Source organism: Felis catus, chromosome C1 (genome assembly GCF_018350175.1).
Source record: "Felis catus isolate Fca126 chromosome C1, F.catus_Fca126_mat1.0, whole genome shotgun sequence".
In the NCBI taxonomy this organism is placed as follows: domain Eukaryota; kingdom Metazoa; phylum Chordata; class Mammalia; order Carnivora; family Felidae; genus Felis; species Felis catus.
The window spans coordinates 171,412,220-171,425,442 of NC_058375.1; the positions used below are offsets into that span (position 1 = coordinate 171,412,220).

General features: G+C 37.3%; 1 pseudogene; it reads left to right on the forward strand.

Annotated features, from left to right (window-relative positions):
• The first annotated feature begins 8,795 nt into the window (after nucleotides 1-8,795).
• Nucleotides 8,796-11,710, forward strand: LOC101097081 (annotated as a pseudogene).
• Nucleotides 11,711-13,223: the final 1,513 nt, after the last annotated feature.

Consider the following 13,223-nt stretch of genomic DNA (forward strand, 5'->3'; position numbering starts at 1 on the left):
TATATGTAGTATCATGTTGTCAGCAAATAGTAAAAGTTTCACTTCTTCCTTACCAATTTAAATGCCTCTTATTACTTCCTTATCTGATTGCTGTAGCTAGGACTTTCAGTACTATGTTAAATAATATTGGTGAGATTGGACATTCCTGTATTATTCCTTGGGAGAAATGCTTTCAGTTTTTCACCATTGAGTATGATGTTAACTGTGAGTTTTCCCTTATGACCTTTATTGTGTTAAGGTACGTTCCCTCTAGACCTACATTGTTGAGAGTTTTTATCATGAATGGATGTGGTACTTTGTCAAGTGCTTTTTCTTCATCTATTGAAATGATCATATGATTTCTATTTTTTCTCTTACTTATCTGATGTATCATGTTGATCAAATTACAAAGATTGAGTTACCCTTGCATCTTGGGAATAAATGCTAGTGGATCATGGTAGTTGATTTTTTAATGTATCGTTGGATTTGGTTTGCTACTATTTTGTTGACTATTTCTACATGTATATGAGTGTATTTACTGCCATTTGGTTACTTGTTTTATGGTTGTTTTCGTAGTTCCTCTTGATCCCATTCTTTTACTTTCTTTCATGATAAATTGGCTTTTTTAGTGAAATACTTGGATTCCTTACTCTTTATATTTTGCATCTCTATTACCGTTTTTTGATCTGTGGTTACCATTGGTTTTATATATAACATCTTCCACATATAGCAGTCCAGATAGATTAAAATTACATGAAACAGTGATAACAAAGAATTTTAAAAGCTGCTAGAAAAAAGAAGATACTTACATACAAGGGATACCCCATAAGGCTATCAGTGGATTTTTCAGCAAAAACTTTTCAGGTCAGAAGGGAGCAGCATGGTATATTCAAAGTGCTGCAAGGGAAAAATCTGCAACCAAGAATACTCTATCCAATAAGGCTATCATTCAGAACAGAAAGAGAGAGAAAGAATTTCCCAGATAAGCAAAAGTTAAAATAATTAATTACCACTAAAACAGTGCTAAGAGAAATGTTTAGGGGGACTCTGTGGGTGGGAAACAAAAACCATAAGTAAGAGTAAAAAAAATAGGAAGAACAAAAGCAAAAAAAAAATAAGTATTTCTGTAAAAATAAGTCAAGAGAAACACAAAATAAAAGGATATAAGGGTGCCTGGGTGGCTCAGTTGGTTGAGCGTCCAACTTCAGCTCAGGTCATGATCTCATGTTTCATGGGTTCGAGCCCCACATCGGGCTCTGTGCTGACAGTTCAGAGCCTGGAGCCTGCTTCGGATTATGTGTCTCCTCCTCTCTCTGCCCCTCCCCTGCTCTGCTCATGCTCTGTCTCTCAAAAATAAATAAATGTTAAAAAAAAAAGGATGCAAATTATGATACCAAATACATGAAGTGTGGAGGGGAGTAAGGAATTAGTTCAAAGTTAAGCAACTCTCTGCTGTGTATATATATATATATATATATATATATACATACACACACACGTATTTATATAATTTATATCTATATTTATTTATCTATAGATAGATATATGTGTAACTAGGTAACCATGTAAGAGAGACTTCATTACGCAATATTTTTGTATACTGAATTGGCTTCCTTATAAAATTAAAAATAATTATCTTGCTTATCACCAAGTTATATGAATTATGGCTAAGTGAATTTTTATAAAATTTTAAATCCTAAATTTCCAGTTTCTAGAATCGGAGTGGTTTAAATTAAAATATAGGCGGGGCGCCTGGGTGGCTCAGTCGGTTGAGTGTCCGACTTCGGCTCAGGTCACGATCTCGCGGTCTGTGAGCCCCAACCCCGCGTCGGGCTCTGGGCTGATGGCTCAGAGCCTGGAGCCTGTTTCCGATTCTGTGTCTCCCTCTCTCTCTGCCCCTTCCCCGTTCATGCTCTGTCTCTCTCTGTCTCAAAAATAAATAAACATTAAAAAAAATAAAATATAGGCTATATATCATATAGGATTAATTTCTTGCATTGGCATACATTAATTATGTGAACTTAATTATATCAACTTATGTTATCCTTAGGACAGCTGAAATCAAGATATCAAGAGAGGCCAACATGGCTTCTAATAAGAGAGATAGGCCTGACCACTAAATATAGCAGGTAGAGGAAATAGGTGGCTTCAGTATGAATGCTACATCTAGAACAGCAAGAACAAATGCTCGAAACAGTACGTACTGATTTGAAATCTGGCTGCTTTCTCACAGGAATGACTAGCATCACTAGGGTTATTTATTCAATCATGATTCTGTAAAACAATTCCAGGAAGCCAGTTGATTTATAATAAATACTGGAAAAATATCCAAGTTTTTTTGGTAGCTGAGCTTTCATTATTTTTGTTATTTTGATTTTATGATTGCTATCATTAAATAAGAACTTTGAGATAATTATATTTATTCCAGAGAGACATGTTTTGTATAAACCATTGAAAGAATGTTTGACCATATTAAGAAAAAAATAATGTAGCCATTTAAAAGTTTCTAAATTGAGGGGTGCCTGGGTGGCTTAGTCGGTTAAGCGACCGACTTTGGCTCAGTTCATGATCTCGCGGTCCGTGTGTTCCAGCCCCGCGTCTGTGCTGACAGCTCAGAGCCTGGAGCCTGTTTCAGATTCTGCGTCCCCCTCTCTCTCTGACCCTCCCTTGTTCATGCTCTGTCTCTCTCTGTCTCAAAAAAAAAAAAAATAAATAAATAAACGTTAAAAAAATTTAAAAAAATAAATAAAAGTTTCTAAATTGAGAGAAATCAATACAAGAAATTTTCTTTAAGCTTGAACCTTTGTATACTAATGAAACTTCAAAGTCTAAAGTAGTGACAAAATTTTTCTCTTGTGTTGTAAGAGCCTCTGTTGCATATATTTTATAATATAGCCAACAGTTTTTGGTTTAAATCATATCAATTTGACCTTTTTTTTTGTTTTAAAAATATATATGATATTATCTGTAAGTAATAAAGGTCTAAGAATAAAATACAACTATTTTGTTGGACTACCACTGCTTTAAAAATTAAAAAGAACAATGGTCTGGTAGGCTTTCCAGTAAATGTTATTTTTTAAAGGTTAGAATTTAAAGCTGGGTTTTATCTGAAAATATTTTTCTATAATACACAATTATCAGGGTTTTAAATCTTTAAAAAGGAAGAAATTTAATTCTGTGATGAATTATTTTATATATGATCACTGTTTTAAAAAGCAGGTACAGTCACCATTTATAATATAGATAGGCATATGCATATATATGAGAATAAAAAATTCCCTCAGGATATATTACACATAACTGAACATTAAGTCTCCTGGAAACTGAAGAGGCTGCCAGTGAAACTGAGGAATTCCCTGGCATTAAGAAAATCAAGCAGGTCTCTAATAATAAAATAAATTCACTTGCAGGCAGTGGTTACGATGTGGATACTATTTCAGCTATTAAAATCCATTTTGTTTTCATTAATGGTCTTGTCACTTATATATGACTGTAAGCTCATGCCCTTGAACCCATCTTTTCTAATGTACCACTGTACCACTATCCTTTCTTAGTCTCCCTATTTTATCTTTAAATCTCTTAAAAATGATGTTTGGATTATTTTACCCCTTGTCTATTTTTTTAAAAGTATTTTGTAAATGTTTAAAATTTTATAATATTTTAAATGTATTTTTGGTAACTTCTCTCTAATAATTTCATGAATATAACTAAATCTTCCAAAAAACTTTTTTGACTTTGGATTGTGTAATTCTTTAACATCTGGTACAATGTTTTATGTAATATTAAGATGCCATCAGGGCTGAAGATGACTAGACAGTCTACAACCTTGCTTATTGGCATTTCCACTTTCAGGGATGCATTCATTTGTTCATTTTTAAGTATTCCAAATATTTTTCTTTTACATAGGCTTGAACATGACAACTTTTCCTTAAAACTAGTTGTTCTACAACATCAAATACAGACTTCTCTCTTTTGCCATTGGAAGATTTTTTGCTCCTTTAGTAAGGTGAAAAAGATTTTACTTCTATCTTTAATATCTTGTGTCATCAGCAATAATAACCTCTAGAAAGCATCTGGGGTAGAAGGAGATAAAGAAGTTTTCTTGTGATCCATTCCTGTCCCCCCAAAGAAGGACCCAGATGACATGGTTTATGGTAACTGAACCTTTGGGCAAATTTTGCCCATATTTGCCCATGTATTTGCTAGAAGAAGAGTCTCTGTGGAATAGTGGTCTTAGCAATGACGTCCCTGATTCAGGGTTGCTTTTGATAAACAAGCCTACAGTTAATGGATATATAATTAGCCTAAGAAGAATATTACACAACTCTGTAGAGTATCAAATGGAAATGTTTCATAGTCCAAACACTCATAATTCTGTATGTTAACGTGCCAGCCTCATTAAAAAGCGAATCTAATTCTGGGCCAGAAATCAAAGGACACTTGCAGCAAGGAGGGACTTGGAGATGCAAACAGCATATCAGAGACTTTTTTCTGCTTTGCTTGAACCTTTTAGTTTATATGCTTAAGATCGCAAGAAGGTCTTGATGTTTTATAAAATCTCTGATTTGTATGAGTCTGACTGAACAGTTATTTGTGTTAGCTGGTGTGATAAGCCAGGCTTTCTTTCAGATTCATGAAAAAAGAAAGGCTAAGGCAGTTTTTGGCAAGAAGGAGGAGGGGATGAAAAAATATGTGAAAAACTGATGCTTGGGTAACTGCTTTCTTATGAAGTGGAGAGAAAAATGAGGTACATTACAAGGGAAAATCTTGCCAATGAAATTGGAGGAAATAGATTTAGAACTGAGGGACCGGCTAGGTGGATTGACAGAGTGGCATGCAACGGAAAAAAGAGCAAAAAGTTTTTTTTTTCCTTGACTCTTATTGGCAGCCCTGTGGGAGAAAAAATGAAGACCCTTTGACAAGCAGCAGATAACAATAGGAAACACTTTAAGACAGAATTTTCTTGATACTGGAAGGCTTCTTTATGCTTCTATGGCTTTGTGGTGAGATGTCCGGTTCATTTACATAATAACACCAGTAAATCCATTGTTTGTAAAACCATACAACCAATTGCAGGCTAAGGTCATGTGACTAAAACTACCAGGAGCAATCTGTTAAGGAATTTAGACATTTTACAAAGAAATACTAGACAAAGTCTGGTGAATTACTTTTGGTATGGATTCCTCAATTAATGATCAAGGAGTGTACTGGGTTGCATACTATCTCCCCAAATTCATGTCCACCCATAACCTATGAATGTGATCTTATTTGGCAATCAATTTATACGTGATGAAGTTAATGAGAGACCAAAGTGGATTAGGGTAGGCTCAGATCCAATGATTACTATCCCTATAAGGAGAGGGAGCTTTGCACACAGGCATATAGGAAGGTGTGAAGATGGAGACAGAGCCTGGAATGAAGAATCAGTAAACTAAAAGCACCAAGGATTACTGACAAATGCCAGAAGCTAGGAAGAGGCAAGGAGGGATTTTCCCCAAGAGCCTTCAGAGGCAACATGACCTTACCAACACCTTAATTTACGTTTTCTAGCCTCCAGGACAGCAGGGGAATAATTTTTGTTGTTTTAAGCCACATAGTTTAGAAATTTGTTGTGGCAGCCCCAGGAAACTAATATAGGGGCTATGTTGCTAATTTTCAGTTCTACTAAAAGGAAGGAATCTTTTGTCTTGACAATGGATCCGCAAGTGGTTGTAAATTTCTGCAAGCAGATAAATCTGGTTGTTGTTACGGTTAATTTGTTGCTGTGGATAATGGCAAGGGGTGACAGAACCCCCCTGAGAGGAGTATCTGTCCCACCAACTCCCCCACCCTTAAATGGAATAATCCTTCCTAAGCATTTGGAATGTGACAAGTGCTTGTGACCTTAACTTCCTTTATCATGACCAGAAAGACATACTTAATTAAATGCCACTGATATAGACGTATGATCTGGAGTGCTTCCTAATCTTGAGAGCTTTTTGTAATCTAATTCTTAGTAAATCAAGAGAATATTCAGGTGGAAGTAATGACTACAAGACTCAGTTACCTGTGTAGGGTGCAGGATGGATAAAAGATTTAGGTCACGTTGAGGAAAGGGTTCCAGTTCACATAAAGAAAAGGGCTGAAGGGGAGACATACACATATGTATGAGAAGGAAATGATAAATTACTTAACTGAAGGACTCTGTATATATGACTTTTTAAGTTATAAGAATACTCTTATGACTTAAAACACCGTGCAATTTCATTATATTCTAGTCTAGATAAATTAAAATCTCACTATGAGAACTGTGATTTAGAATGAAAAGTACTTGGATGGGGGGCTGAATTTTATCCTCGTAAAAAGCCCTAGAATCTGAAAATGTTGTCTAAGAATCTGAGATCAGCTTGCACAACCTGTAATAAAAGATCTTAGGCCTTTGCAATTCTTTGGATGTAGTGGTCTGAGGTCTGGCATACAAAATTCATTAGGATTGCCATATGAGGGTGCTCAGTAAATAGCAATGATTCTCTGCTGGGAGGATTTTGGCAGTTCAGAACCATTCCTTTGACAGTGTCTAGAGATATGTCACAACAAAGTAGTTGTCACTGACAACTACTGGGTAGAGGCCAGAGGTACACATTCACCAATGAACAGAAGAGCCTACCCATTCCCAGCAAAGAATATCCAGCCCAAAATATTAATAGTGGTGAGGTTGAGAAACTTGATATTTAGTAATCCCTATGAGGAATATGGATGTTGCTCTTCAAGACTTCCTTCTGAAACTGGGGGAGTAGAAAACACAATGATGGAGGCATTCAAGGTAAGGGTGATGTTATGAATTAGAAAGTTTTGGGTTGCCTGGGCGGCTCAGTTGGTTGTGCTTCTGACTTCAGCTCAGGTCATGATATCACAGTTTGTGGGTTCAAAGCCCCATGTTGGATTCTGTGCTGACAGCTCAGAGCCTGGAGTCTGCTTGTGATTCTGTGTCTCCCTCTCTCTCTGCCCTTTCTCCACTTATGCTCGCTCTCTCTCTCTCAAAAATAAATAAATACACAACAAAAAAGGGGAAAGTTTGGCCAAAGAGATCATCTGATGGTTATGTTACTTTTTTAACTGCATAGTTGGGATGCCTATTACACATGATGAAGAAGGTTGTCTCCTCCCTTCCTGGTCATAGGAGTTACTGATTAACTCACCCTTTACTCAGTTTTACCTCAGCCTCACCTATTAATGTGGGACAAAAAGACCAGGAAACCAAGTGAGACATGCGTGTTTCTCTTTGCTTTGCATCTCTGAAATTGCTAGTAAGGTTCTTGAGAGTGGATAAGGGTTCTGGTTTGTGTGAGTGTGACTTGATAATATGTACCTTTGTATTAGCTCAGCAACCGTCATTGCTTATTCTGAAGTGGTACTATCAATCATCAGCATGAAGTTAGTTCCTCATCACTGACCTATTGAGATTAAAATAAGCTACCATTAGACATGGGATGGAAATGCATGCTTACCCTCCTGAGAAAAATTGTGAACATTTAAAAGCAAATATTTTATTGTATGTTAATTTACAGGAGACATTGGGGGAAAATATATGCTTTTTAATAGAAAATAGCTTGTATCTGATACTTACACAACACCTTAATTATTTTGGACACATGATTCTTTTTTGTGTGTGTTTTGTTACAAAAAAAAGCTACAAAACTACCATTTTAAGATAGATCTGCCTTATAGTTTGTAGATGTTATTTTATGTGAGATTTTACTGTGAGACTTTGTGTTTCCTTTCTTGCTTTTTACTAGATGAAGGTGGGGATAGGGATGTGGGGATCATTATGAATGTCTTACCACACTTTTTTTAAAAAGTTTTTGTAATTATTCATTTTTGAGAGACAGAGAGAGCGTGAGCAGGGATGGAGAGAGAGAGAAGGAGACACAGAATCTGAAGCAGGCTCCAGGCTCTGAGCTGTCACCACAGAGCCTGACATGGGGCTTGAACTCACAAACTGTGAGATCACGAACTGAGCAGAAGTCAGACGCTTAATTGGCTGAGCCACCCAGGTGCCCCTTACCACACTTTTCTGATTTTAAGGCTTTGCCTTCAACCAATCTTACAGGTGAATTGAATAGAGGGTATTAATTTTTTTTTTTGGTATTGAGAATGAAGGAAATTTATTTTGTAAGGTGTAAATAGTGTCCACATTTACCCATTTAAGAACACTATGTAAAGTAAAATTATGAAGTGTGAAATAAAAGTTGTGTTTGCATGGGATTTTTGCAAGATTGTCTAAACCAAATTTTTTTTTCAGTAATTACTTCTGGCATATAATTTTAATGATATTTAAAAATTCTATTATGAATAACTGAGATTTAATTAAATACAATCTAATTAGTACTTATAAGCATAACTTTGATTTACACATTCAGAAGATAGTTTTAATTTAAAGTCCTGAATTCCCTTTATAGATGTTTGATTCGAATTTAGATTAGGGTGATCACATTTTTGAACTGTTCTTATTTGGCAAGTTTTTAAAAGGAATATTTAGCTAGTGATAATCATTTAGATTTTCTAAAACTGTTTTATGCATATGCCAATAATAAGATTTTAGAAACATAAAAATTATGTCTTAAAAAGTTTAAAAATATCCCATAGAGATGATAAACTTTAGTGTTGTTATAGATGTCAAGTTTTAACTATTTATATCAATGTTTAGAACAAATTTCAGGATTTTCTTTTTTTACTCATACAAGCATAATTAGTTGTATATTTTTCTTTTTAGCTGATGGGGAAAAATGGCTAATACTTTATTATTGCTTAACATTAAAAAATGCTTTTCTTTGGGGGAGGGTAATTACAGGTAAAACATATTCTTTAAAGGCAGCCTAAAATACAAATTGAGCTGTTTGTAAAAAACTCTCTATTCCAAGTCAAAGAATAAATAATTGTAAATGAATCTTCAGTTATCTTGTTACTTTATGCTTATCCTGACCAGTGACTAGTTTGAACTAAGTATTTGCTTATTTAATTTTTCTGGATTATGGGTTGAAAGTCAAAATGCCTAGAGGGACAAGTTTTGTAACACATTAAACAGGAAACAATATTTTTGAGATCCACAAAAATACACAATTTCTGCTATTTGGGGAGAAATTTCTGTTCTCCTGATTTATCACACTACTTTATTTTGATCAAAATTTAAAGATACTGTGTTTCAAAAAATGAAGCAGTGAAAATACAACAATTCAAATAGCAATTATCCTCATAGAAAGAAAGATGAAAAAAATGAGAGAGGATGGAGTAAGATGAAAAGTATATGTTTTCCTTATAATGAAGGCAGACAGTATCCAGTACAAGTACATTGTAAATACTTACTCTATAGACTCTACAACTGCTAGTTTTCTCCATTTACCCTTGCAGGTTCTTTCTCTACCCTCCTCTGCTCTGCTCTATACTCTGGGAAACTACTTGTTATAAATTGTACCTATTGAAATCCCTTTAACTCAGGTTCTGGTTGGATTAGCAACTGGAGAGCTGATTGTGGGAAGAAAAAGAAAGCTCAAAGTAATTATTTCCTTTTTCCTTTCCCTGCCAGAGTAAGGTTTTAGCAGTGGCTGCTCCCTTTGAGGTGCTCATCATCTACTACAGTATTTGCTGGTGTCTAGTAACTCTTACCCCTTCCTCATTGAGGCGTAAGAGTTTCCTACTCTTGCTAGCTCCTGGGTGCATCACCATGGCACACTGCACTGAATTCTGCCTACACTTCTACAGACTGTTTCTTCCTTAAACTTGTTTCAACTAACCTTTGATATGCTGCGTGTTTCATGGTGGGACTCTGAATAATACAGTAACTATATCTAAAGTAGTTTTCTTTTTAATAGAATCTTTACTATGCAAGAATGAGAGTTCAGTTTTGAGGTGCCTTCTAAATTTTTATGAAAACATGTAAATTCAAAAATTTAGCCTACCTAAAAGCAGCTTCTCAGCTCGTTCTCAAAGCTCTGTCAGGTTCAGCCTACTCACCTGCACCCCAGCCTTCACCATGTGCATCAGGGTAACCCAGAAGTCCTACAACATGTCCACCTCCAGAGCCTAGGCCTTCAGCAGCCGTTCATACATGAGTGTGCCTGCTGCCCACATCACCTCCTCTGCCTTTCCCTGAGTGGGTGGCAGCAGCAGAAGCTTCCAGGGTGGTCTGGTCACGTGCACGAATGTAGTTGGGGTTGTGGTGTGGCCAGGGGTGTGGGGGCGCGTCACAGCTCTCTCAGTGAACCAAAGCCTGCTGAACCCCTGTAAGCTGGCAGTGGGCCCCAGCATCCAGACTGTGCACACCCAGGAGAAGGAGTAGATCAAGACCCTCAAAAACAAGTTTGCTTCCTTCATCGATAAAATGTAGCACCTAGGGCAGCAGAACAAAATTCTGGAGATGAGGTGGAACCTTCTACGGTAGCATGGAGCAACATGGGCAATGTGTTCAAGAGTTATGTCAACAATCTTGCATGGCAGCTGAACACACTGGGCCAGGAGAAGCTGAAGCAGGAGGTGGAGCTTGGCAATGTGCAGGGGCTGGTGGAGGACTTCAAGAATAGGAGGAGGAGATCAAAGTGAGTGTAGACATGGAGAGTAAGTTTGTTCTTATCAAGAAGGATTTGGAGGAAGCTTATGTGAACAAGTTGAAGCTGGAGTTTGCCTGGAAGAGCTGACTGACAAGATTGGCTTCTTAAGGCAGCTGTATGAAGAGGAGATCTTTAATCTGCAGTCCCAGATCTCAGACATGTCCGTGGTCCTGTCCATGGACAACATCTTCTCCCTAGACCTGGACAGCATTATCTCTGAGGTCACGGCCTAGTATGAGGGCATTGCCAACTGCAATTGGGCTGAGACTGAGACCATGTACTGGATTAAGTGGGAAGAGCTGCAGATATTGCCTAGGAAGCATAGGGATGACTCCCATCACAGAAGATGGAGATTTCCAAGATGAAACAGAACATTAGACAACTCTAGGCTGAGATCAAGAGACTCAAAGGCCAGAGGGCTTCCCTGGGGTCTGCCACAGCTAATGCTTAGCAGTGCAGGGAGCTGGCCATTAAGGACACCAGTGCCAAGCTGGCCAAGCTGGAGGACACCCTGCTGTGAGCCAAGGAGGACGTGGCATGGTGGCTGAGGGAGCTCATGAACATCAAGCTGGCCTTGGACATGGAGATCACCACCGACAACAAGCTCCTGGAGGGTAAGGAGAGCTGGTTGGAGTCTGGTATGCAGAACATGAGTATCCAAACTAAGACCACCAATGGCTACTCAGGTGGGCTGAGCTTGGCTTACTGGGGCCTCACAAGCCCTGGACTCAATTATGACCTCAGCTTCTTCCAGTGTAACTTCAGCTCTGGTGAGGGATCCAGTTCCTTCAGCCCTGTCAGCTTCTCCATGGCAATGATTGTGAAGAAGATTGAGACCTATCATGGGAAGCTGGTGTGCAATCATCTAATATCCTTCTGTCCAAGTGAACAACATCTGTGGTCCCTCCTGGCCTCCTACTCCTGTGGTTACCATAGAGCCTTTGTGGGCAGGAGCTATACAGGGGAGCCTTGGAGAACAGGAGACATGCCTGAGGCTCAGCACGGGTCCTCAGCCTACCCTTAGTAGGGAGTCTGCGGCCCTGGGTACCCCCTCTTGCCAGTACCCCCTACTAAAAGCCAATTCAAGTGTCTTTTCCCAAATAAAGCCTCAGATGACTCTGCAAATCCCCAAAACAAAACAAAACAAAAATTTTAGCAAACAGAGAAGTGGACATCTATACAGATTTATGAATTTCCACAAGCATTATATACTCATGTAATCCAGATCAGGAAGCAGAGGATTACCAGATCTCCCTAAATCCCCTTTGTGCTTCTAGTAACTAAATGTTAGGTATAACCAATATTCTAAATTATAGCTGTATTAGAATCTCTTTTTAAACTTTATATATAAAGGAATTCATCCAGCATGTACATTTGGTGTCCGGTTTATTTGCTCAACAAGTTTTTGAGATTAATTCATATGAAGTATAATATTAATTAGTTCATTCATATTGCTGTGTAGTAAGTAAGTGATTTACCTTTTTACTTTTTTGGGGGGATAAACTTTAGGCTTGCTTTCAGTTTGGTGCTATTTTGAATAGAAGAGCCATGAACATTCCATGCTTATCTTTTAGTGGCTATGTATTTCCTTATCTCTTGGCCATAAACCTAGGATGGAAGTCTTGGAACATGGAATAGTTATATATTTAGCTTAGGTAGATATAGCTGAAGAATTTTCTAAAGTGGTCATACCAATTTACATGCACATCAACAAACCATGAAAATTCCATTTAATATACAGGCTAACTAATGTTTGGAATAGTCATAGTCATAGCCTTTCTCTTTTTTCTTTCTTTTTTTTTTTTTTTGTTTTGTTTTGTTTTGTCTTTTTTGTTTTAAGTAAGCTTTATGCCCAGCATGGAGCCCAATGCAGGGCTTGAACTCATGACACTGAGATCAAGACCTGAGCTAAAATCAACCGTCAGAAGGTTAACCAACTGAGCCACCCAGGTACCGCAGTCATAGTCTTTCTAATTAAGCCCTCCTGTTGTGTGTGAGCTTAATAAACCATAATGTCTAAAGACCATCAGGAACACACCTAGAGTCAAAGTAGATTTATTAACTTGCTGTAGCAATGATGATGGGACAAGTGTGGAATTGTAGGTTGTGTTAGTAAAGGATAGCATGGGCCTTTACTGTTTTTTGGTTTATCCTAGGTGATTTTTGAGAAGGAAAATAAAAGGGGATTATGTTCTGGATTAGTATTTGTTATGGAATGTTGGCAAATTACTATGTGTATTTTAATAATTTTTAATCTAGTAGGTAAAGTGGAAAAGTAGAGCTAGAATTGTCATAGTTACAGATGCAGTGGCCAAGTATTTGGTTAGGAGAGAGAAAGAGTAGTTTTTGTTTTTGTGTGATGTTCTTGTATTTTGTTTTGTTCTGTTACAGCCATGGAGTAATGCCATCAGATGTTGATATTCTGTTAAGTTATTTAAATTCAGCAGGGACACCATGGATTGGTATAATTTCTAGGCAAGCTACCAGTTGTCAGCTGTCAGGGTAATTGTGTTATTCTCTGTTTACCATTTTGGCCAAAGGTAGATAAAGCCTTCATTAGATTATCTATCTATCTATCTATCTATCTATCTATCATCTATCTAATTTTTCTATCATCTATCTAATCCAAGTTAGCTAGCATGTAGTTCAATAATGATTTCA